This window comes from Diabrotica undecimpunctata, chromosome 4, assembly GCF_040954645.1.
Source record: "Diabrotica undecimpunctata isolate CICGRU chromosome 4, icDiaUnde3, whole genome shotgun sequence".
NCBI classification, from domain to species: domain Eukaryota; kingdom Metazoa; phylum Arthropoda; class Insecta; order Coleoptera; family Chrysomelidae; genus Diabrotica; species Diabrotica undecimpunctata.
The window spans coordinates 44,970,935-44,998,011 of record NC_092806.1 but is presented as its reverse complement, the minus strand read 5'-3'; the positions used below and the strand labels follow the sequence as shown (position 1 = coordinate 44,998,011).

The 27,077-nt window shown below is 31.9% G+C and overlaps 1 long non-coding RNA gene across 1 annotated transcript in view; it reads right to left on the bottom strand.

Moving 5' to 3' along the window:
• The window catches only part of LOC140438224 (uncharacterized), a 132,907-nt gene that overhangs the window by 44,098 nt on the left and 61,732 nt on the right, over window positions 1-27,077 (bottom strand). Inside the window, exon 2 of the long non-coding RNA XR_011950460.1 lies at window positions 7,677-7,725. This is a non-coding gene — a long non-coding RNA (uncharacterized lncRNA). The remainder of the gene's footprint in view (window positions 1-7,676; window positions 7,726-27,077) is intronic.

Below are 27,077 nucleotides of genomic sequence, written 5' to 3'. Positions count from 1 at the left end.
AAAATGATTCAAACTGCGCTAAACCAACGGCTAAACAAAACAGAAGCGCGGGACAACATCCTAACACGGCAGAGGCAGTTCAAATACTGCAAGGCAAAATATAATTTCAACGTAACTGTTTACTCGTATTTACGACAATGTCAGTCGTAAACTACCGAGCAGTTTAGATAACTGTCAGTTCCATAATTTTGGTTGGTTTTGACAACAGGTTTGATGAGAAACGAGAAACTATACGAGGCATTTTCAATTCAATGTCTAGTTGTTCAGCTTTTTCCTTTACTTCATATTAAAATTTGCTAAAAACAGATTCAGCATTTGATCTTTTATTTTAAAGAATGGATTTAGTCTCCTCTATGGCCTCAGTAGCCTTCTTCAAATCTAATTTTGGTGACTGAAGAAGACGACTAAGTGATACAGTTGTACCTAAAACATCACTGAGATAAACTACTGAAATAAGAAATTCTGGCCTCCTAATAGTTTGCATTAATAAAAATGCATCAGCTGACATTTTACTGTCCTTCTACGTGGAAATTGTTTCAAGGGCGTTGCATATTTTGATGATTAATTTGACCTGGAACTGAAGATGACCATAATGCCTTTCAACCCAACGAGTTTCACAAATAATTTGGACAGCAGCCCCCAGTTCTTTTATTTGTATTCACTAACGTATCAGACAGATCTAATGCAACAACAATATTTACTTTGATATTTGTTATAGATAAGCACACAGACTCAACAATTATAATACATATTCAAATTACAAACAACCAATTCGTAGACAAAACTGAAGATAAGAAATACCTAATACAAAATAAAAATGTGCTGATTTTGTGCGGAAAGTCATGTCATATACATTGAATGAGCAATAATGTGTGGGCGGTAATTTTATCTCATCGATAATCAAACGATTCTCTGGCACTCAAATGACGAATTGACAAAATTTGAATCGCGTAACTCTGAATTCGCGGAAGTCGGGGTCGGGGTAGCGTTAGTCGAGGTATTAGTATATTCAGAATTGTTGATTTTTTTTAAGAGCAATGTAAAAAGGCTTCCTCATAATTATTCACTTATCCCTAGAATAAATAAGTTTGAATTATTTCAACTCTTGACTTCCTGCTTATATTGATTTTTGATTGATATTTAATTTTGTTTGGGGGGTTCATGACCTCCGTGACCCCCCCCCCTTGGATCCGTCATTGACCATAAAGTTTTTATAAATGTAGAGGAAATAAATTAAAGTATAAAAATGCTAATTATGGCATCGAATAGCGCAGTAGTAAGCCAACAACTACTAATAATTAATGACGGTAGACAGACGAAAAAATTCCCATCTAACGTAATGAAATATTACAATTCACTCTCGGTATGTTTTTACATATATATTATAGTATAAAGGCGACTGGTAAGATAAAAGGTTACAATGTAAAGTACTTAGGAATATACGTACAGAAAAAAGTCTTTGTATAATACGTACAACAGAAAAATCATTAAAACACAGAGTTGACCTGTTTTTATAATACGTCCATTATAGGGTTATTATTCGACTCTGGTATATTTTAACTTTAATTGAAAAAGTTCCATTAACAAATCAATACATAGGGATGAACGTTTTCCAAACTTTCTTTTACCTTTTTGGACATTCTAAAGAATTATTGTTTTAGGTCTCTTTCAAAATAAAATGTTTTTTATTGAAGACTGTCACTCGTTGAATCCCTTTTCGCTTTGAAAATTATCCTTTTAGACAAGTTTTAATTAAGGCCACTTCGCAAATACACTGGAAGACGTTTATTGGATTACAAGTTTTTTGGTAATATGAAATTTTCAGTAATAACAAATGGTTTTGAAATGCCTAAACATATTTATTTAATTATTCTTATACTTAATTTGAAATGAATCGTTCTGATTTATAATTTGTAGAAATAAAATATTTATTTAATTCATCTTACATTTAATTTGAAATGTATCGTTTTAATTTATATTTTGTGGTAATTAAGTTTTGGAAGTGTTTAACAGGCATCTGGAATATTTTGTTCTTATTGCTTATTCTTCTTCTTCCTTCTTGTATGTAGGCTTTATAGCCTATTTCTTCTTCAATCTCAGCCTTCTAAATTGTTAAAATTGTCGCACCATCTTTTTCTTGGTCTGCCAATACTTCTTCGTCCATTTGGTGACTTATCTCGTGCTATTCGTACTATCCTATCCTCTGACATTCTACTAATGTGTTCGTTTCACTCCTGTTTCCGTTTTTTCACCCATCCATTATGTCTTCTATGTTGATATTCGTCGGAGTATTTTCATCTCTGTTGTTTCTAGTAGTCGTCTCGTTTTAGATGTGTCAGGTCTTGTCTCCGCCATGTATGTTAATATAGGTCTAATAACTGCTTTATAGATTCTTGTTTTTGTGTCTTGTCTTAGGTGTTTGTTCTTCCAGATTGTGTCATTAAGAGATCCCGCCGCTTTACTTGCTTTTAAGCTTTGCTGTCGTACTTCTTTTTCAACATCTTTGTAACTATATCTATTCGCAGTTATATATATATATATATATATATATATATATGTATATAGTAAACTCTTAAATATTGGGGAAATCTGCAAGAAAGACTCTAATGAGTATCAATTGTTTCGCCGAACGTTTTCGCCAAAGTGAATTAATTTGGCTTCTTCAGGGCTGAAAGAGAATAAATTATAATTAGCTATCATATATTATCTATTAAAAAACATTATTGATCTTACCGTAACTTAGAATTGTAGAGTTAGAATATTAAAAAACTTTGTTAGTAACATAATGGTGTTTTTTGTTACTATGTGCAAAAAAAGTTTTTTTTTATAACGTTGGTAATGTATGGTAGCTTTGAACTTAAAACACAAAGGTTTACCCAAGGTTAATCGAAAAACCCAATGTAACTACATTTAAAAGGAGGTAATTCTTTGAATTGTCGGCGATAACTAAATGTTTGATTGTTATTTAGCAACACCAAAACTGGAACATTAGAAATTGACAAAATGCGCTATTTTTAGATATAATCAGGATTTGTGAAAAATCAGGTAACCGACGAATTTGTGTACTCAGAAGACGAGTAAGACAAGCAAAAAATGGAAATTGCCAGATTTCTCCACATACCAGCAGAGTGAGTACAGACTTCCTTGAAGTAAAATATGTCACTGTTATAAAGTGGCCTACTTACTCACCTGACATTAATCCTATCGAGCAATTGTCATATATGCTTAAAAAAGAAGTAGAGCTTACCGGGAGAATACACAACACACTGCACAACTAGTACAAGCTGCTCTTAAAGAATGAAATAACACAACACAACAAAATATTGTTAATTTGTTTAGGTACATGCCCAATGCCCATGAGAATTGAAGCTTACATAAGATACATAAGTCTTATATGTTAGAGGTGGCTTTGAGATTGTTGCAGAAAAAGTTGAATCGGTCATTTCAAAAAGTGCATAAGTGCAAAAACGACACCCGTCAGTACATAATGTGTCGAAATACTCTTCAACTAAAATTGAAGGTCTGTGCAAAAACAACGCGAGTCCAGGACGTATGCAATTTTTGCTGTGAATTTGTAAACATAATTTCTAAGAATTTGATTGGTAGCCAAGATCGTATGGTTGTTGAGTCGTTTATGTTACCATGTTTTTATTTCAGTTTTCATTAATGTGTTGTGTTGTGAGGTTAAGTGCTTGACAATGATTAATTTAAATTTATTGGTTTTTTGTTATTTAAACAAAGAAATAATATGCCTACTTCATCTGACGATAGTGTACATGAACATTTACCTTTAAAAAAGAGAAAACCCAATCCAGATAAATACAGAAGGAATGTTGTACGTAATGCCAAAGTTAAAGGTTTACAACACACTAACTATAAAGGAAATATTGTACCGGCTAAAGCTACAGGACATAAATGCAAGTAAGTAATAATTTATGCTTTTATATAGGTTTATAGAGGTTTGCTTATTACCATTTGTATCAGCAATAGGCAAATTTTTATAGCTTTCATAACATAGTTTAATATTTCATTAATAAAATCATATTTTTTTCCGAAATAAATAAACAAACTACAGTACCTAATGTAATATTGTCATTAAGGTTTTTGTTTTGCAAATTTTAAAAATATAAACTTAGTGTCAGTTCAATGAACACTTGTTCCAAAAATCAAAATCGGCGTTTTTTGTAATATTAATAAGAGGTTTAATATAACTATACAGGAATTTATTAGCTACAAACTTATTTTATGTTCTAGTGTGCTAGAAATTTTACCATTCCTTAAAAATCTCTGCTTTTTAGATGCAGAGCAAAATGTTTCCAAAAATTTTCTGAAGAAGAATTGGCTTTTTGTGTTGACATACTAAACAACTTTTCCACCAAAAATGAGCAAGATATATTTTTGCAGCAAAATATCGAAAAGGTGCCTGTTCAGAGACACCGTGCCCGAAAAGAAGCAGTGTTGAAAGAATTTCAATTCACCTATCATGTTACAAATCGAAAGAAGAACGAAAAGATCTGTAAAAAGGCTTTTAATTGGATTTATGGGATATCAGAAGGTCGTGTAAGAAGAATTTGCAGCTTGCTTCTTAAGTCTTTGACCCCCCGTGATAGGCGAGGATAACACCCGAAATAGAATACCAAATCCCCTGAAGTTCATAAGTTCATTTATGATCATATTATGTCATTTCTCAGAAAACAGACACACTATGCAAGTAAAAAAATGGAATACCTTGATGCACGCCTAGATGTCAAAACCATATATAGTCTTTTTAAAGAAAAACATCCAAATGTGGATGTTAAGTATAAATACTACGCAAAGTATGTATTTTAAAGACAGTTTTCTTTTTTGTACAGTTTTGTTAGACCCCAAGTTGATACCTGTATTAAGTGCGAAAAATTGGTTACAAAAATCAACAGCCAGTCCCTAGGAGCACATGCCAAACGTACCGCAGAAGTTGAACTAGCGGTTTATAAAAGAAGGTCCAAGAAATTATGCAAGAAGATAAATTTTGTGAGAGATATTTGTGAAAATCGAGAGGACGCAGTTGTTCTCACATACAAGAGATATTTTATTTACGTTAAGTATGGGTGAACTGCTTCGGTATAAAAAATATTAAAACCAAGGAATCTGTGTTTTACGTTTATCATGAAGGCCAAGCCAATAAAGGCGCTAATGAAGTTTGTTCCATGTTGTCCCATTATTTTGAAACTTTTTTACCCGATAACGTACAAGAAGTATTTTTGTTCAAAGACAGCTGTCCTGGACAAAATAAGAACCATACGATGATCCGGTTTTTGCTCTCATTTACGGATAGAGGCAGATTTTCCAAAATAATCCATTACTTTCCAATCAGAGACAATTCATTTTTACCGAATGATCGAGCTTTTGGGGTGCTGAAATCAAAAATTAAGAAACATGGCAGAATTTATATGCCAGACCAATATTATTTCCTTATGGCTGTAGCTGGGACAAATTTTTCCGTTTTTGAGATGAAGACACGTCAGATATTAGATTATCGTAATTGGTGGCCAACATATTACAAGCAAAACTGCCCCTCCAATGAAAGCCTGGGTTCAAAGGTGCAAAAGCAACAAAAAAATAACCTTCTCTCAATCGTCGTTTATGTCGTTTAAATACGATAAACATGCCAAAGGTACAGTTGTAACTCACGATTTTATTGACGGTTTCATGAGTTATACGTTTCGTCTTTCCAAAACCAAACGCCCCGTGTTGCTACCAACATTATTAACTTATCCAAATAATGCTGTAGCCATTAATTCTAAAAAGTTGCAAATATCAAGCAAAATCAAAAGAGCATTTTTAAAGAATATATACCATTTTACGAGAAAATTTTCAAGTGGCCTACCTGTGAGCAAGCTGACGACGTAGCCACTGAGTCAGATAATGAGTTTGATTTTGTTCCATAACATTATTATTTAATAATTACCAATTTTTGTAGTTACCATCCTTTCGAAATAAAAATATAAATGGTTGTATTTCTGTTTTTTTTTTAGTTCCATGCAAAAACATCATTAGTCCAATATTTCAAAAGTCATTTTTTACAAAACCTTTATTTTTTCGAGACGATTTATAGATCATTATGATAAGAAACACAATTATTACAATATAACTATGGATTTTAAGGTCATCCATTTCATCCATCTTTCTAGTTTATTTTATTTATTTATTTTATCATTTAATTAAATTTATTTAATTTCATTTAATTCAATAAAGCGATAGCAGCTTTCGCTTAAAGATTTAATCTTTTACATATATATGTATATATATAATATAATACATATATATGTAAAAGATTAAATCTTTTAGCGAAAGCTGCTATCGCTTTATTGAATTAAATGGCCAAATATATTACCTAGGAGGACAAATTCGTTAAACTTCCCGTGCTCGAATCGGTATCAATAAAGTGTTATGATCATTTCGGCCTATCCCAGCCTCATCAGACACTCGGGCTGATACAAATTCAAACTCGGAAAGTCCAACGAATGTCTCCCAAATCTTCACTACAACAGTAGTTAGCTTACAAAGGCGCCACCTGCTTTGGCGGCCGTGAACGAAAACGATATGATAATATTGTTATAATATATAATATATATATATATATATATATATATATATATATATATATATATATATATATATATATTATATATATATATATATATATATTATATATATATATATATATATATATATATATATATATATATATATATATATATATATATATACACCTACTAGTGCTTCTTTACTTCGCATACCTATTCTAAACTTTAGAACACAACTAGAAGAAAAGTCATGAGAATATCACTAATAGGAGCAATTATTTTATAATCTACGTATATGTATACGAAAAATATGACAACAAAAATTAAAACGTGCAAGAGATCCAGTATTAGCCAAGATATGTTAATTGTAGGAAAATGTATTGGAAGAGGCAACATAACTATTGATGAACATAGACTTGATTCTGCACCAAAGCAACTAAAAGTTAGCAATTGTCACAAACACCAAACATAACCACCCACTACAAACACTGAGACCCAAATGAAAATGAATCAGCTGAGTTGGTTACTCTCGCGCTCATCTCGCCATCTGGCACGTGTTACAATCCTTAGCGAATTAGGCATATCTCAGAGATATTAGGTCCTATTCGCTAAGGAAATCATTGTTGTCATTTCAGGTTATTTGTTTCTAAAACAAAGTGTCTTAACTCACAGAAAGGTCTTTTTTGCTAAGTAACTCGAGATATGACTTTTTGGCATACGATCTTAACAATTTATTAAATTGTGCCTATTTTTCTTAGCGATTTTAGCCTGTTTCAAGTTGCGATACGGTTTTTTGCTTAGTAGTATGATCCGGTTAGTACATAGCAATACTAAAGTGAAAAGAACGGAAAATAACAGAAATTTGAGATACGCCCTTTTGGATTAGGAGGGCAGTATTTTTCAACTTTTTTTGAACATAGGTTTTTTTGGCTTCTAAGAAGGTGTTGCTTTCACCCTCCAAGTAAAAGCAGCCTGGGCTTGAATCCAAAAGTAAAGTAGAGGGTAAGATGAATCTAAATCCAAATTTTCAACAAAATGCTTCGTGACGGTAAAAGTACACTCCGAAACAGTCATTTACTGGAGTAGTAAAAGAAATCTGATATTACTTACCAGTTATCCTGAACTTGTGTAATGATAATAATAAATAAATGGAACCCACCTGTAAAGACAAAACACAAAATTAATTACAGTAGTTACTTAAAAAAAAGAGAAAATCAGAAATTTACAAATGTTTCATAAAATTGTGTTTTAGAAATTGGTTGACCGATTTTATTTAAGGTTTTGAATAATAAATTACTGTATAAGTTTAATTTCAGTCAATAATTCAATAAACGTAAATAAATTTCAAATGTTTGTTTTTGCAAAGGTTTTGAATAATAAATTTCTGTATAAGTTTACCTTTACTTTAATTACTTAAAAGTAGTTTACTTAATAATTTCAGTCAATGCAATATACGTAAATAAATTTCAAATGTTTGAAATTAATTTACGTTCCCTTATAGCCTATTTTGTAGTTTAATATTTAAAACAGAAACGAACGAGGAGCAAAATGAAAGGTTTGCACTAAAAGCATATTTGAAGTACCCCAGTGCCGTTGAAATTGAGAGATTCAGTGTATAAACCAGTGAAGTCCAATTTTTAGGTAAAATAAGGTGGGTAAATATTCTTGCGCAATTTAAAACTCGTCCATTAAGAAGCTCTATCTTATTTGTTTCGTGTGACCACTTACCTTGGACATTGGCGATCATTCTGGTCTACATAAGTTTTGTAGTATTAAAGTACTAAAAGACGTAATAGGATAAATATAGTATGAAGTTAAATGTGTCGATAGCAATTAAAGTAAATTGTATACTCACGCTTAATCAAGCCATTAAGAGCGATGCTGGGAATATTTATATTCCACTATGCATCAACAATTTACCCATATAAATTACCATCATTCTTGTACTTACTGCGTCGAGTAAGGACGATAAATATACGAAATTGGTTGCGTTTCGATTTAATTTGAGTCTCTTACCACTCACTAACACGTGTTTCTGGGTCTACCCGTCATCAGAAAGAGAGTTTGTAAGAAGACTCAGACCAAATCAAAACGCACCGACTACACTGGCAATTATAGAAAAAATAATTACCAGAGTATGCTACTAGAGACATCTAGTGGGGAAAGATGGGGTTAAATGTGTTGATAGTCAAGCCAGAGAAACCCATGAGAGCCAACAAAATATTAGAAAGAAATTAGCTGATAGTAAACGTCGAGATCAGACATTCCAAATATCAGATTTATTACTGGTGAAGACCCATGTATGGAGCAAAGCTAAAGCCGGTATAACTTCAAAGTTATAAGTTCTACTTTATATGAAATAGTGAATCCAGATACCCCATCTGTGTCCTGAGGTATTTACCATGTGTCTCCTTTAACAAGATACATTGCCACTGATCCTGATGCGCCTCTTTCAAGAACGGAGCATACCATTCGACGTCGCGGACGTCCCAGACAGATTCCATATACAGTCGAAGATATGAACTTAGTACCAACTGCAGATCGACTACACCTGACTACTAAAACGCCAACTTCAAATACAGACATTCTGGAGACTAATAATAGTGCGTAGTATACACCGGTTTTGGAAGTGCTTCGTTTTTGGACGAGTAAATTCTTCTTGCTTGTTTTGTTGTATCACAGCCGGGTCGATTTTGTGATCCAAAGATGTAGTAGATACAAGAAGAATAGATGTGAACATGCCTTAAACTATCAAGTGGCGGTTCAACAGTTAAGTTAAAGAAATTAAAAAGAAAACGAGAACAATGTAGTTATGGCAATGTATTGTATTTAATTTTACTGAATTTTGAATTACTGAACATTGTAATGAAATTTTATACGAATATGTTTTGGAAGCTGATACATCCCATGAATTTGGTTTTATATCTGATTCTTATAGAGGGCGCTAGATACACGGATCGTACTAGGTATTAGTCAATATAACTTTTTTAAGAGTATAATTATTAATCAAAATTTCAAGTAAACTTAAACATCATTCAATTTTACACGAAAAAGGTACTCTTGGTAAAACTCGATACTGTGTACCGTTTTCGGAATATTTTGATTTAAAAATTATAAAGTAATAATTGATGCTGGTAGTAATTTTAAAGTTCTAATAGGTATACCTCTCTTTTCTCCAAGTGTGCCATGGAAATCTGACATTTATTGATTGTTATGACGATAAATCAACAATAATTAGAGTTTTGAAACCGTGTTATTTGTAAAATCAAATCAAAATGTACTCAAATGTTGAATGCACTTACATGTTATTAACCTTAGGCGAATGTTTAGGATGTTCTAGTGCAGCTGTGACACGTTATGCAGAAAAGTTTCCTAGAAGAAACTTACCAAGTAGAAAAACATTTAGAGCCGTTGAACGACGTTGTCGCGAAACTGGGAATGTGAGACCAAATAAAATAAATTCTGGTAGACCAAGAACAACAAGAACAATTAATAAAGAAAATAATATTTTAAATTTACTTGATCAAGATCCAACAGTTAGCATAAGGAATATAGCAAGACAAACAAAGAATTCTTCTTCAAGGACTTGGCGGATACTAAAAGAACAGCAATTACATCCTTATCATTACAGACAGGTCCAAGAGCTCTTGACAGATGATCTACCGGTTAGAGTGGATTTTTGTGAAACATTGGAACAAAGGACAGCCCACAATCCAAATTTTTTTAAATGCATTCTTTTTACGGACGAGGCCACCTTTACGCGACAAGGTATGTTTAACTCCCATAATGCACACTACTGGTGTGATGAGAATCGGCGAGTCAAAAGGGTATCACATTACCAACACTCCTTTAAAGTTTATGTTTGGGCAGCAACTTTAGGTAACAAATTAATAGGTTATCATATTCTACCTGGAAATTTAAATGGTGATATGTATCTTGATTTTTTAAACAATTCCTTATTCGAGATATTAGAAGATTTAACGCTAAACTAGCGAAGATCTTTATTTTGTATGCACTATGGAGCTCCACCACACTTTGATAGAAGGTGTCGTAATTGGTTGAGTAATCATTTTCCGAATCGATGGATTGGTAGAGGTGCACAAGCTCCGATTCATTGGCCTCCTCGTTCATGCGATTTTAACCCTTTGGACTACGCAGTTTGGTCGTATACTAAGGAAAAAGTCTATGCTACAGAGGTAAATTCACGCCAAGAATTGGAAGAAAGAATTCAACGTCAAATTAATGACATCATAGCTAAATCCCTACCGTTTAGAAGGTTAATGAAATCTTAAGAAAAAAGGATAGACATGTGTATTCGCGAAAACGGAGGGCATTTTGAACACTTACTGTAATTAAATTCTATTTTATGTTCTTAGTCATTAATTTAATTTTCTTGTTGTGAGTTTTGTTTAATTACTAACTATTTTATACCAGCATCAATTATTACTTCATAATTTTCAAATCAAAATATTCCGAAAACGGTACACAGTATCGAGTTTTACCAAGAGTACCTTTTTCGTGTAAAATTCAATGATGTTTAAGTTTACTTCAAATTTTGATTAATAATTATACTCTTAAAAAAGTTATATTGACTATCCGTGTAACTAGCGCCCTCTATAAGAATCAGATATAAAGATAAATTCATGGGTTGTATCAGCTTCCAAAACATATTCGTATAAAATTTCATTACAATGTTGCCAGTAGTTTCGGCAAAATCGTAAAAAATGCGTAAATTTTTTTTTTCTTCAACGCACTGTATCTTGAAAACGGATGGCGTTAAAAAAATTTTTTACTAAGCAAACCTCAATTATTTTTCAGTTTTTTACCTACCCTAGAGACGGGGTTACCTTTTTTTGAAACACCTCTATACAGGATATACAGTGTGTTTATTGAGTTTTGAGGTTAACCCAAGACTGTTGATATCTTTAAAATATATTTATGATGTTTACATTAGCCAAGACCGTTGCAGTTGAAATCATCAACGAAATTTTTGCATTACTTATTTAAACTGGATATTTAAATTTCTGCTGTTACTGATTGGTTTTCAAATATGAATAAAAATACAAGAATTCAGTTAATACTAGACATGTGTCGAAATCAGAACAAGAACGACTGGGAAAAATCATCCGCAAATGATACTCAAATACTCAAAGGTAAAAGATTTTATTACAGATAATATAGAACTTTGTTCTCATTATTGTTTTGGTTTTAGTGACGAGCAATCGATTTATCCCACAGCAGATAGCAATCAAGAGATTGATGAAATGCTTAGAAGTGATTTAGTGCTTTTATCTTTAGATAATGATAGTGATGATAGCATTTTACCGACTCAGAACCTGACGCAAAGCCTGGAAACGTGACTGATTCAAGTCACTAAAAAAAGGAGACAAATGTCAGCTAAAAAAAGTAGAGATAACTAACACCAACATTCCATTTTTTCTAGATGCACTGCGAAGTGTAAGAAGTTTTGTTCGGAATTCAGCGAAGAATTTGAATCATTGAAGAAAAATGTAATGATTTTAAGTATTTTTGCTATTTTTGAACTGTGCAATAAATTGTTTGACCTGATAATACTTTTTTAATTTTTTTAATAGTACGTACTATTTCAAACGAAATGTATATACTTTTGATGCAGATACTCAAGTATTGAGTTTTCCAAGACGTATTTTGCTATAGGATATGTCACACGCCACCACACCAGACAAGTAAGTTTTAGGCACCACACCAACGCAGGGTTAAAAGAAAGTAATAAAACTAAGTATTTTTTCTTTTGACTTGCAAAAAGTATTATTGTTACCAATTGGTTATGGTCAACAGCAACTTTTTAGAAAGTCTCCCAAGGAAAATTGTGGGTTTTATTGTTCTTCATTCATTGGCTCCCAACTTTCGAAGGTTATATCAGCCATTTAATTTAGAAAGTATCTTTTAAACTTAACCACCAGTTACACGTCACCACTTACAGTTGGATAGTAACGGGAGATGTAAAATTAAATAAAAAATATGGGGCTTGACTGATTTGACTTAATCACTTGTATTTTAACGTCAGCTAATTTAATCCATATTTAGAAACTAAAATACACACACCAAATATAAAAAATATAAGGTATATAAAAAAAAAACGTTACAAATCTCTACGGTAGATATATTACATCACAAAATGAAAAAATGCCAATAAATCCATCAAAATGAAAAACTTAAATTCCTCAAAAACCCTAAATTGTCTATACAAAAGCGAAGTCACAATCCAATGCGTTATTCCTTGGCTTCCGTAGATATTCTGTTTAAAAATTACTCGGTTTTCATTTCCCCTTCGTAAATCAAGGTCTTTTGGGATTTATCTGAAAAATCTTTTACCACAAAATATCGCTTTTCTTTTTTAAATAAAAGAAATAAGGAGTTCGTACTTTAGTAGGAGAAAATGACAAATACTACGGGAATAATTATACAGTTCATATTATACAGGGTGTAACAAAAAGGTAGGTTGTAATTCTAATTTCGTATTCTGGCACCAAAAACAATTTGATTAAACCTAATTTACTTTAGTACTAAATGTGCACATGAAAAAAATTACAGTCCTTTAAAGTTCAAAGGTGAAAATCGATTGTTTTCAATATATCGAAAACTGTTAAAGGTTTTATATTGAAAATGGACATGGTTTTGTTCCCTTCTTCTTCTTAGAGTGCCGTCTCCCTACGAAGGTTGGCAATCATATTGTTATTTTTAAACTTGCTACTCTAAACAAATCAATCGATCTGCATTGATACCAATCACGCAGATTCTTTAACAATGAGTTCTGCCTTCGGCCAACAGATCTTCTTCCTTGAATCTTTCCCTGTATTATGAGTCCCAAAATTTTATATTTTGGTCCCCTCATCACGTGGCCTAGGTATTCCAGTTTTCTGGTTTGTATAGTGGTGATTAGTTCTGTTTCTTTACCAACCCTCTCCAGTACTTATTTATTTGTAATTCTATCAGTCCATGATATTTTTAATATTCTGTGATATAACTAGAGTTCGAAAGCCTCAATTCTTTTGAAATTGCATTTTTTAATGTCCAAGTCTCAGCTTCATATAATAATATTGAAAATATATAACAGCGAATGGTACGTAGTCTGATCTCCAAATTTAGATTTTTGCGCGTTAGGAGTAGCTTTTAGGAGTAGCTTTATTCTTATACATTTTTTTTGTAATTAGCATGTACTTCCTTTTTTAGCGTTTATAGTAATTCCCATCTCAGCACTGTTCATACTTAAGCTTTTGATAAGATGTAGATATTCTATACTCGTTGCTATGATCACAGTTTCGTCTGTATATCGTAAGTTGTTAATTAATTTTCCGTTAACGTTAACTCCAGCTTGGATAATATTGAGCGTGTTTTGGAAAATTTCTTCAGAATATAAGTTAAACAAAAGTGGCTATAAAACACATCCATGTATAACTCCTCTGCAGATCTTCATTTCTCCTGAGTATTGCCCATCAATTTGAACTATGGAACTTTAGTTCCAATATAAAGTTTGCACTATATTTATGGTTTTACTGTCAATGCGCTTGTTCGTAAGTATTGATATTAGTTTTTCATGTCTTCCTTCACCGAAAGGTTTTTCGTAGTCAATAAAGCACAAATGTAGATCAACGTTTACCTCCCGACATCGCTGAATCAATATGTTAATGGCAAATAGTCCTTCTCGAGTACTCATTCCATTTCGGAACCCGAACTGCGTCTCGCTAGTGTCCTCCTCTAGCCTTTCGTATATTCTCTTATGTATTACTTTCAGCAGTACTTTTAAATTATGACTCATGAGGCCCAGTGTTCGATAATCAGAGCACTCTTTTACTGCTTGTTTTTTAGGGATGGTTATTAATACTGACTTCAGCTACTCTTGTGGTATTGTTCTCGTATCGTACACTGTGTTGAATAAATCTGCCAATATTTCCAAGTTATCTTCTTCCACTAGTCTTAACAATTCTAATGGTATTTCATTTAATCCAGCTGCGTTATTGTCTTAAGAGTTTTTGATAGCATAGCTGATTTTATCTCTCGTGATCTTCTGTCTTCCTAAAGGATTTAATTCTTGTATTTTCTGCATTTCACATCTTTCATTTTAGAAAAGTTCTGTAACGTACTCCTTCTATCTTCTTAATTTCTTTGTTAAATTTATTATTAGTACTCCTTTGTTGCTTTCAGGTTAGTTCAAATTTTTCGTCAAATTTGTAATATCTTTTCGTTTTTTCGTCTTATGTTATGGAAAATATGTAGTTTGGTGAGCAGTTAATAGTGCAGTTATGAAGGTTTGGAAGAATCCTTGAGCAGTGAAGACGCTGTGAATGTCGGCGTCAAGAACTGGTAAATTTGTTAAAAAAAAGTGATTTATACTCAACTTACATAATGTGTCAGTTCTAATAAGAGTAATCACTGTTTTTGTTTTATGTCGTCTCTCACCTAATAGGTTTGTATCTAAAAGATTGTTGGCGTTTCCAACAGATTTGAAAGGTACCCACAGTTTTTTAAGAAGCCGAGTTTAAAATTGACGTCCCAGTAAACAACTTCCAGCATCAATTTGTTTGTCCTAAGAAGCCGTTTCAGAATATTTCCGCAGTTTGCAGATCAATTTGTTCGTGTGGCAGAGAATGTAAAGTCCAGTTCCTAACCACAGAAATTTTAAAGAAAAATATTTACCGAAATAAAAAATATTCTGGTAACTCTTAAAGGTAAAATAAACATTTCCTAATAATAATTGCTTTTAAAACACTTTAAGAAATTATAATAATTAAAATTGTAGATTTTAGAGTGTGGCTTAGCTGTCATTTTAATTTTTCTTAATTTTAAAATTTAATATTGACATTTGACATCTAGCTTAATTTTTTTGACACATACCTAATCATAACAGATCTTGTTTTTATTTTCATTTTTTTTTAATGTTTACCCTTATGTATAGTTTCATTTAAAAACATGGTTTCAATTTGTAATAATTTATTTCTGCTACAAATTGTCGCCCAGTAACAATTGTAAGTTCTTGTAGCATCTCCAACTTCTAGAGTTTGTAAACGGATAGGACATAGTAACTTTGTTTTTGATATTTTGTATTTAATTTTTATTATTTATATTTGTAATTATTTCTGGTGAGACAACAATAAATGTGTAATTTTTTTCCCTAAACCATTTTGTTTATTTATTTTAAAAAACTCTCCAATCCTTTTTTTGTGTTTTTAGGAAGGAAGCACTTGAGAATAGCTTGAGAACCTTCTTGTATTGTGTTTTGTTCCTGGAGATTTATGTAAGTACTCTTTTGCTTTACTTTTTGTTGTTGATCCAATCCAAGTCCCTTGCCATCCACTTATCTACGGCCCAGTTCTCCAAATTAACCCTGAGTAGCCGTTCGCAAAAGTTTAGATTTGTTTTGCTTGCCCTATCTCCACCCCAGTAATTTCTATCCCCATTTTTCAATCCCCTATAGTAATACCCTATGTGGTTTCCGCAGACTATTCAGAATGCTGGGGTAAGACTGGAATATTACAACATTTTTACAGAAACTCCTTATTTCTTTTACAAACTATTTGTGACTGAAGACTTGATCGATTATATAGTTAGTCAAATGAATTTATACGCAGATCAACAGATATATGGCCGACCTGTTGTAACCAAATCTAAATGTAAACGTTAAATACCAACTACAAGAAAAGAAATGGAAATATTCTTTGGGGTAACTATATGGATGGGATTGCTAAAAGCACCACGATTACGCGACTATTGGAGCAGAAATTATTTATTTGTCACCAATATAAGACACAAAATGTCTAGAAATCGTTTTGAGCAATTACTTTCAAATATTCACTTCAACAATAATGAAACAGCGCCACAACCAAACTCACCGGATTTTGATCGGCTTCACAAAATGTCTCCGTTGGTTCAAAAACTTATTTCTAGATTTCAGTAAATTGTTACTCCAGGAGAAAATGTCTGTGTTGACAAGACGATGGTACCTTATCGTGGTCGCTTGAAATTCAAGCAATATATCAAAAATAAAAAACACAAATTTGGTATCAAATTATATAAGCTTTGCAACGGCTACACTTGTGACCTTAAAATTTACTGTGAAAAAGATAGTCAGGGTGGTCAAAATGCCTCTTTATCTGTTGTTCTATCACTTATGGAAGGGTTGTTAAATAGTGGTCGTACTCTTTTCACAGATAATTATTATGCGAGCGTCACGCTTGCTTATACATTACCCAGCCGTACAACTCACCTTGTAGGCACTGTTTGGTCAAACAGAAAAATGAATTGTCCCGAGGTTGTCAAGAAAAAACTAAAAAAAAAATGAAAAAATTGCCCTACAAAGTTTTTCCGGAGTTGTAATGTTAAAATTATGTGACAAAAGTGATGTCTTGATGATTAGTACAAAGCATGGGGAGAAATGTTGAAACATCTACACAAAGGCAAAGAAATTGAAAAGTCCAAAATGATTGTTGATTACAATGATTCAAAATCATTTATTGATCTCTCAGATCAGAGAAAAGCGTATTCACATTGCTTGAGACGAGGCAATAATTGGTAGAGGAAATTAGCCACAAAATTATTGCTTGGTAGTGCATTGGTGAATGCTTATATTGTATATACACAGGTTACATAAACTAAATTAACTATAACAGAGTTCAAAATAGAACTACTGGGCGAAATGTCAGCTATTTAAACTAATATCAATGATAACACCGATGTCAGTCATGAGCTTGTAGAAGGAAGAAAAAACAGATGTGTGGTTTGCTATGTCAGAATGACGAATGAATTGGGGCAGAAGGAAGCTCAAAAAAAGTGTTCTAGTTCTAAATTTTTGTGCAACCAATGCAAAAAACAATAATGTATTTCTTGTTTTTTCTCAACACATAATGTTGTTTTAAAATAATAAGGTGCTATAATATTATAATTATTTTTGCACATTCTGAATAAAATCATTTATTTTTTTCATAAAGTTTTATAATTTGTATATCTTTCGTAAAAACCATCTCACATCCGATCAGAAAATGGGGGAAAATATAGCTGTGGGGGCACAGTTGATGCCACGGTGCCCCGAATACAAAACTGAAGTGTGGCATTAGAGTGATGCCTCACTGTCCCAAGGGTACTATTTAGTGAGGCATCATATGCGAGTGAATAATAAAAGTAAAAAGTAATGGCATGTCTCGCAAAACAGAAAACCAAAAATGGTATATCGATGGAAGGCAACCGTATATACGTATTTCTGACTATTGGTCGTCTTCAGTACGGTGCAGCCAAGTTAGAAAAGGAGCATATTAACTGGGGAAAGGATCACTACAGGAGCAATGCAACCAATTTGTGGCATTAGAGTTAGAAGACCCTGATGGTTTTCAGGGCAACAACTAACACCAACCACGGAGGAAACCTGTTTTTAATATCTTGTCTAGTGATAGAATAAATAGTACCGTTGAGAGTGCATATCCTTGTCTTACTCCATTTTTTATTTTTATTATTTCCGTTCTTTCTCTTCCGGTGTCTATTATTGCTTGGGAATCTCGAATTGTCATTTCTATCATTCTTATAATTTTATTAAATATATTACTCTCTTGTAATTCTTGGAGCATTTTTCTTCTGTTTAGTTTGTCAAACGCCTGTTTCTATTAATATGCATATAAAAATAACGATATCCCATACAAGAAAAGTTATATTCCGTTATAATGAAAAGTAAACAAAATGATTCACTTTTTAGAATATTTTTTGTATACAAACATATATATAACTGTATATCTCCGGTATGTGTCAGTAAGTTGGAACCATAGGAAAAACTTTTTTGTTTTTGGTTTTAGATAAAAGGTTTTTCTTAATAAAAACTATAAATCGTGTAAACTCTTATATTAAATCTTAAATATCACATTTTCTGCGTCATTTACAGGTTTTTCATAAAATATGAGTTTTGCTTAAAAGTCAAAGTAGCTTTATTTTCAACAATATCCAAAATAGTTACTAAAACCAGTCAATCACAATTTAAGGCACAAATATTAAATTTCGTCTACTAAAGTTAACTAAAGTTTTGTCTCATTTTGAAAAGTATATCCACAATAATAATTATTATTTTGAACTTGCTGGTCTTGGCTAAGTGCATTATTCACCATCATCTCTTTACTAATTAATTAGATTCTGAAGTTTTCACCCCAGTGGGAGTCAAACCCGGTTGTCCTGCATTTCAAGACACCAAAAACCGAGACTTAATCATAACAACGAAAATTTAGCTTTACCACGTTAGATATAATAATAAAATGCACTAGCAAGAAATGTTTGCAGTAACTGTCAAAACGGGTTGGAAATATTATATATGTAGATAATATGGTAGAATTATTAGTAAATCAAAAAATTAATATATATATATATATATATATATATCTATATATATATATATATATATATATATATATATATATATATATATCTATATATATATATATATATATATATATATATATATATATATATATATATATATATATATATATAATCTTAGAAACGATTAAGCTGGAAATGGAGGCAAAGTAAACTTCATTCACAATTATAAGAACTGACTTATGCAGAGGACCCTTAAGCTATCGGGGACACATGAGCGGAATCCAATTTAACCAACGTAATATTTTTTCACTCATTTTTCACTAATTTATTACCACCCTAATAATTTTTCACCACCAAACCAACCTTAAGGGGAGCGATTCTGCTGGCTTAAGATTCAAGCTAGCAGAATTCAAAAAAGAAACTTTTTGTTGATGGCATATTTTTTCACCCATTTTTCACTAATTTATTACCACCCTAATAATTTTTCACCTCCAAACCACCCTTAATGGGAGCGATTCTGCTGGCTTAAGGTTCAAGCTAGCAGAATTCAAAAAAAAAACTTTTTGTTGATGACATATTTTTTCACCAATTTTTCACTAATTTATTACCACCCTAATAATTTTTCACCACCAAACCCCCCTTAATGAGAGCGATTCTGCTGGCTTAAGGTTCAAGCTAGCAGAATTCAAAAAAAAAACTTTTTGTTGATGACATATTTTTTCACCCATTTTTCACTAATTTATTACCACCCTAATAATTTTTCACCACCAAACCACCCTTAATGGGAGCGGTTCTTCTGGCTTAAGGTTCAAGATGGCAGAATTCAAAAAAAAAAAATTTGTTGATGGCATATTTTTCACCCATTTTTCACTAATTTATTACCACCCTAATATTGTTTCACCATTAAACCACCCTTAAGGGGAGTCATTCTGCTGGCTTGCGGTTCTGCTGGCTTGCGGTTCAAGCCAGCAGAATTAAAAAACATATTTATAATATACCACAGTGTTTTGCTAGGTTTTTACGAATTTATTACCATTCTAGTAATTTTTCACCCCTTAACTACCCCTTTTGAAAAGTCAATAATTGTGTTAGATTAAAATTTAAGGAGAAATTTTTTTTCAAATTTACTGTCCACTACTTATAACTGAAATAAAAAAGTATTTTGTTAAGTTTATACTAAACTTTGATCATCCTGAAAATTTTGCTCCCATAAACCTATTCGAAAACTTTCCTACTAGCTGAATATTTGAACCAGCAAAATAAGAAAAAAACGTATTTTTGAAATACCTCAGTATTCTGCTAAGTTTTTACTAATTTATTACCACCCTAGTAATTTTTCACACCTAAACTACCCCTTGTGATAAGTCAATAATTCTGTTAGGTTAAAATTTAACGTGAAAAAAATCTTTTTTTACAATTTCACTATCCTCTACTTAATTTTACTAAATACTATTTATAAGTAAAATAAGAAACTCTCTGGTTAGTTTTTACTAAATGTTAACGAACTTCACCAATTCCACCATCTACACATTTACGCTGGTTGAATGCAAAGCAAATCTTTTCGGAAATATGAGATACTACAGTATTATGCTAGATTTGTACTAATACATTACCATCCTAGTAATTTTTCACCCTTCAACTACCCTCTATGAGGAGTCAATAATTCTACTACCTTAAAATTTAAGGTGATAAAAAATCTATTTTTATAATTTTACTGTATTCTACTTGTAACTGAAAATATAAATTGCTTGCCTGGTTTTTACTAAATTTGATCCACCCTTATAATTTTTGACCCCCTAAGCTTCAGATAATGGGAAACATTCAACAAGATATACATTGACGCTAGGTGAATAAAAAATCTTTTTGAAAACACAAGAGTGCTCTGCTAGAATTTTACTATATTTTTACCAGCCTAGTCATGTTTTTCTCAACTACCCTAATTGAAAAACATTTTCAAATGTTATTCTATACTAACTAATATTTATTTTTTCAATGTTTAAATATAAAAAATATGAAAACACTTTATTCCAAAAACTATAAATTTTACCCGTTTTAAAAAATTGACTCTGATTCGAGTCGTATTACATGGCTAAGCGAAATCGAATCGTTAGTCCTTTTTATGAATATAAAATAACTGAAATCAAGTTGAGTTTTAGTAAATACAATGGAATTTTTATATTTCACAGAATAAATTACCAGGTAAGAAATATTCAAATTGAAATAATTTTATTACGTCTATTACATTATTTATCTGATTGTAAAGGAGGGTCGTCGGGATCGTGCGCACCTATTGCACCCTATTGTTAAAAGATTTGCATTCATTAGGTAGATGAAAATTTGAAAAATAATTTAGGTATTTAATATTTTAATAATATTTAAATAAGAAGAGTATTAACGATTGGTCAAAACATAATTTTAAGATTAGGTGTATAACATAAAGAATTTATATTGCAAAACATTTTAAGTAGGTATATTCAAATGAGACCGAAATTACCGGTTGGTCAGAACAGCTGATATAGATTATTTGCGTAGTAAAATAAATTTATATTAGCAGCATTTTAAAAATTTAAAGATATTTGTATTTTAATTCTTTGTCGATTTTTCATTCATTGTCAGTTGAATATAGGTAAAAATTAAAGGTTTTAAACAAAAAAATATTAACTTATTTATTTTGTTTATGGAAATGTTTGAAAGAATCGCCCACGGAGAGATCTGGTTTCTCGGCACAATCCACACACTCATAAATTGGGTTTTTTCTTATTTTTAGGATAGGACATACTCTGCATCTTTTCGTTTTCGTTTCTCGTTTGTCCGATTTATTAGCAATTATTTATAGGTAAATGTTCGCGTGCGATATTCCGTCTTTCTTTGCTTTTTTATAAATTAATTTACGAATTAATTCTAACCTTGATATCGTCTTTTATGTCTTTTGTTTAGTATATTGTTTAAAACTAAGTCTAACTTTCCACGGTACCATCGATTCATCTAGCGATAATTATTTTACTGGATAACGCAGAGCAGTCATTTTATTATTAAAAAGTCTATAACTGTTCTTATTCTATAAAACCGATCTTCAGGAATAACATTCGGTCCCATTGGATTATGGATGAAGATTAAGCACCTTAAAATTATAAGAAAAAGATCTCTTCCGATGTTCTGCAAAAAAGATTTTAAGTTGAATAGTGGATCTGTTTTCCAATAACCCTAAAATCTTGAAATCCGTATGTGTCAGTGTGGAAGATAATTCCCATAAATACTAGAAATTCAAATAAGGAAAGTAGTTTACATCTTTAAATTCTAGAATTTACACAAACACCAACTTCACCAACTTTTTTATATGCTAAACATTGCAATATTGTTGTTTTGTACACTATCTATTTTTTAACAAAATTTTACAACTTAAAAAGGGATCATTCCCGTGAGTTGGCTGTATATCATATAGTTAAAAAACTCGAACATTGAAGTAAAACACTGTTGTGATTGGTATATTTAATTAAATTTTAAAAATCCTAAAGGATTAAGTTCAAAACGTTTTCGGACTTATCAGTCCAGTGAAATTTGTAGTACTTTTAGTAAGTAATTAATAAGTAATAGGTAAGTAGTAATTTTTAATTAAATATACCAATTATTACAACAGAAGTGTTTTTCACACACACACACACTCGCACACACACACACCGTGTAAATGAATTCAAGTATTTTTGAAAAAAAACAAATTTATTTAATTTTTATTAAAGGGATAGTAAGGGGTGAAAAATTACTAAAGTTGTAATAAATTCGTAAAAACCTAGCAGAACACTGTGGTAGATCATAAATATTTTTTTTAATTCTGCTAGCTTGAACCGTAAGCCAGCAGAATCGCTCCCCTTAAGGGTGGTTTGATGGTGAAAAATTATTAGGGTGGTAATAAATTAGTGAAAAATTAGTGAAAAAATATGCCACCAACAAAAAGTTTTTTTTCTGAATTCTGCTAGCTTGAACCTTAAGCCAGCAGAATCGTTCCCATTAAGGGTGGTTTGGTGGTGAAAAAATATTAGGGTGGTAATAAATTAGTGAAAAATTGGTGAAAAAATATGCCACCAACAAAAAGTTTTTTTTCTGAATTCTGCTAGCTTGAACCTTAAGCCAGCAGAATCGCTCCCATTAAGGGGGGTTTGGTGGTGAAAAATTATTAGGGTGGTAATAAATTAGTGAAAAATTGGTGAAAAAATATGCCATGAACAAAAAGTTTTTTTTTTGAATTCTGCTAGCTTGAACCTTAAGCCAGCAGAATCGCTCCCCTTAAGGTTGGTTTGGTGGTGAAAAATTATTAGGGTGGTAATAAATTAGTGAAAAATTGGTGAAAAAATATTACGTAGGTTAAATTGGATTCCGCTCATGTGTCCCCGCTGGCTTAAGGGACCTCTTATGCAGAATTTAAAAGTATCCCGCTGATAAAGTCGAAGCCATAAAGGGATTTGCCTCTTCAGGTAAAAAGGGCCGGCTTAACGAATTTTTTATTTTATTTGTCATTTACATTACATATTTAATTTAAATAAATATCTAGATAATTAAGGGAAAAATACATAAACTGATGGAGTATTAGAATTAATTAATTATTATATTTTCTGTGTCGATTCTTTATTAAATATAACCAAATTTTGAAAGTAATAAACAATTTTTGTTTTGTTAAACAAATTGCAAGTGAAACAATAAAATGGTGAAGTTAAAATTAAAATGAATTAATGTAGGTATATACATATAGCTAAATATGATTATATTTTATACTTCATGTAAGGGAAGAAGTTTTTCAATTGTTAGTAAGGTATAAAGTATGTCTGAAAAAGTTGGCAGCAAATGGGAAATTTCTTTATTATTAATTTCATGAAAAAAACTATTCTTCATAAACATTTCTGCATTGCATAGAAATCAATAATCAATAATCAAATTTATAAAATTTTAAGTGGTATACAGCGAAAATCAAAAATATTGATTTATGCTTAAAAGTGAAGTGCTTTTAAATTTAGGTGCAGCATAAAATGTTATTTTAATTTGGTTGTAGGAATTAAAAATTATTTTTAAATTTAGATTTATGGCCTTTTAATGATGTATCAGTAGGTGCATTAATTTTTAATTTTATTTCTAATTTACCTTATTCAATATACAAAATCAACGAATGCAAAAGTATTTTTTTATTTACTTTTTATTTTAAATGTATTATTTAATTATTAGAAGGCAATGAATCTAAACTTGGACATAATTTTTAATACCTACAAACATTTTAAAATTACATTTTCTTGCATATATAAATTTAAAATCACTTTCCTCTTCAGTATTAATTAATAATTTTGATTTTCCCTATCTACCATTTAATATTTTATAAGATTGTCGATTAATGATTTCTATGTGATGCATAACCTTTAATGAAGAAAAATTTTTTTTTGTGAAATTGTTAATAAAGAATATTCCCATTTTTTGTCAACTTTTTCAGACATGAAACGTAAAACTTAAACATAACAAGTCAACATGAATATATATATAAACCTTTTAAAACGATTAAATCGGTACTCACCGAAGGGACCTCAGATGTTCAGATACAATTAGCGTCTCTTTGTAAAGACAATGAAGTCGACTTTACTAAAGTAACAAAACATTTACTCAACACAGACACTACACATTACTCCCCTGAGTTAGGGATAAGTTATGGTCTAAAAAAATCATTATGAAATTGACTGGCCAGTGTGAAAACCAGTGCCAATAAAACACAAAACACACACACAAAACACTTTCTTTCTTCGTTGAGACTTAAAATAATGATAACAATAATTAGGGGAAATTTGTGTATTTATAAAAAGAGTTTTTTGACATTATGCTTGAATGATAATATTTGATCTGATATATACAGTTTTGTTATGCTTGGCTATTATGCCGGTCCTGGCAGCTTTGGTAGTTGTGATAATTATACAACAATAGAGTATTTACAAGGGATTATTCAGTTTTCTAGCTATTATTAAAATAACTTTTATAATGAGACACTAAATTTCTGGATACAGTCTTATACATAAATGATCAGGCAACTGCCTGAAACGACTGAACTTAATAAAAACATTCTCACATTTTCACTAGTATGCTGACAATGGTGTCCTTCTAAAAGTTTATAAAGTTTTTATTTGGTTAAAATTGTATTATAGTTATTTTATATACATAAACGCATCCAAATTTGATCTAAACTTTCTCTCTCTGCCTCAGTGCGTTTATCTCTAGCCCGAAGATAATTTATATTGCAAAGCCAATAAATCACTCTTCCTCTCAAGAGACAACATCTACTAATCTTTTTAACAACAACCTTTATTCCTGCGCTATAAAACTATCCTTTTATTTACTTGCCCTGTTACGACATTAATCTCTATTTTAGTTTACCTATACCATTTCCGCTCATCCAAGAACTAAATTCCTTCCTTTAGCTCTACCCTCTTAATATTTATAACAAATACCTGGATATCTTATGCCAAAAAAACATTTGGTCTAGTCCCTAACACTGATAAGTAAAAAAATACATCTGAAGTCGTTACTATCCGTTAATAAATATACAGGAGAAGTTTATAGTACACTTAGTAGTGTACAATTAGTAGTTATTAATATATTAAAATGAAAAGGAAAAGACTTTTAAGATTTGATTTCACGTACAGGGCGATTGCGCATCCGCTTATACGTATTTCGGCCCAATAGGCCTCATCAGAACGGCTTTCGCAAACGCTCTGAACGCTCTGAACTTCTGTCCTAAGACAGAAAAGATTTATTTCACGTTCAGAGCGTTTGCGAAAGCCGTTCTGATGAGGCCTATTGGGCCGAAATACGTATAAGTGGATGCGCAAGCGCCCTGTACGTGAAATCAAATCTTAACTGTCTTTTTCTTTTTATTTCGATATATTCTGTACGAGTACTAGAAACCAATTCGCTAAGAATTTTGATTAGTTGAGGAGATATGTTGTGGAATGCAATTTTTAGATTCCCCATGTCTCTCTTAACATCTTTATCAACGTCTGTTTTGCCTTGCAATTCTTAGAAGGCACAGATTAAAGCGGAATTCTTGAATCTGTTTTCGAAAATTAGTCTACGATTTTATTATCAGATGTCGCTACATCGCTTCTATACAAAGCCATGTTAGAGTTGCTTCCTAAGACAGAAAAGATTTATTTCACGTTCAGACAGGACAGACGACCACTACGGAACCAGATCACAGTAGGAGACAACAGAATTCAGGAAACAGAGACGGTCAAATACCTAGGAGTCCACCTCGACAGAAAACTCAACTTCCGGATGCATACACAAAAAACTAAGGTAAAAGCTAATGCAGCTAAAAAACTAATACTTCCTTTCATTTTTAGGTCCAGTCCACTCTCGAAGGCGAAGAAAATTCAACTCTACCAAGCATATGTTAGGTCGGTGATTCTGTATGCTATACCAGTGTGGAGCTCCATTGCGGAATCACACTGGAAAAAGTTGGAAGCAACTGAGAACTCATGCTACCGAATCATCGACGGAGCAGCATGGGAGGATAGAGTTACAAACGCGACGATCAAGAACAGGTTAGGATACACGCCACTAAGGGAAGTGGCCGAGAACAGAACCAGGTGGTTCTTCAACCAGGCCACACGAAGACTACGAAAGACCAGGGATATCCTCGAGAAGAACAGGATCCACAGGATACATAGATCCACCCACAGACTGATCGACCACCTGATCAGGGTCTAACCAGGCGTGCAGGGAAGTAGGTACGTTTGCCGATTTAAGTACCTACAGAAGCAGACGAGGACACCACCCAGGAAAACCCAGGAACCGAAAGGAGAAATCTTCAAGCGCTGGCGGTGCACGAGCGGGACGCCGAAGAAGAAAGAAGGCAAAAATATCTTAAGTTTTTGACATGTAAATATCTTAGAATGGCAATAAACGTTTTTATTTTTTATTTTATTTTTATTTTTTTATTCACGTTCAGATCGTTTGCGAAAGCCGTTCTGATGAGGCCCATTGGGGCGAAATACGTATAAGCGGATGCGCAACCGCCCTTTACGTGAAATTAAATCTTAACTGTCTTTTCCTTTTTATTTCGATATACTCTGTACAAGTACTAGAAACCAATTCGCTAAGAATTTTGCTTAGTTGAGGAGATATGTTGTGGAATGCAATTTTTAAATTCCCCAT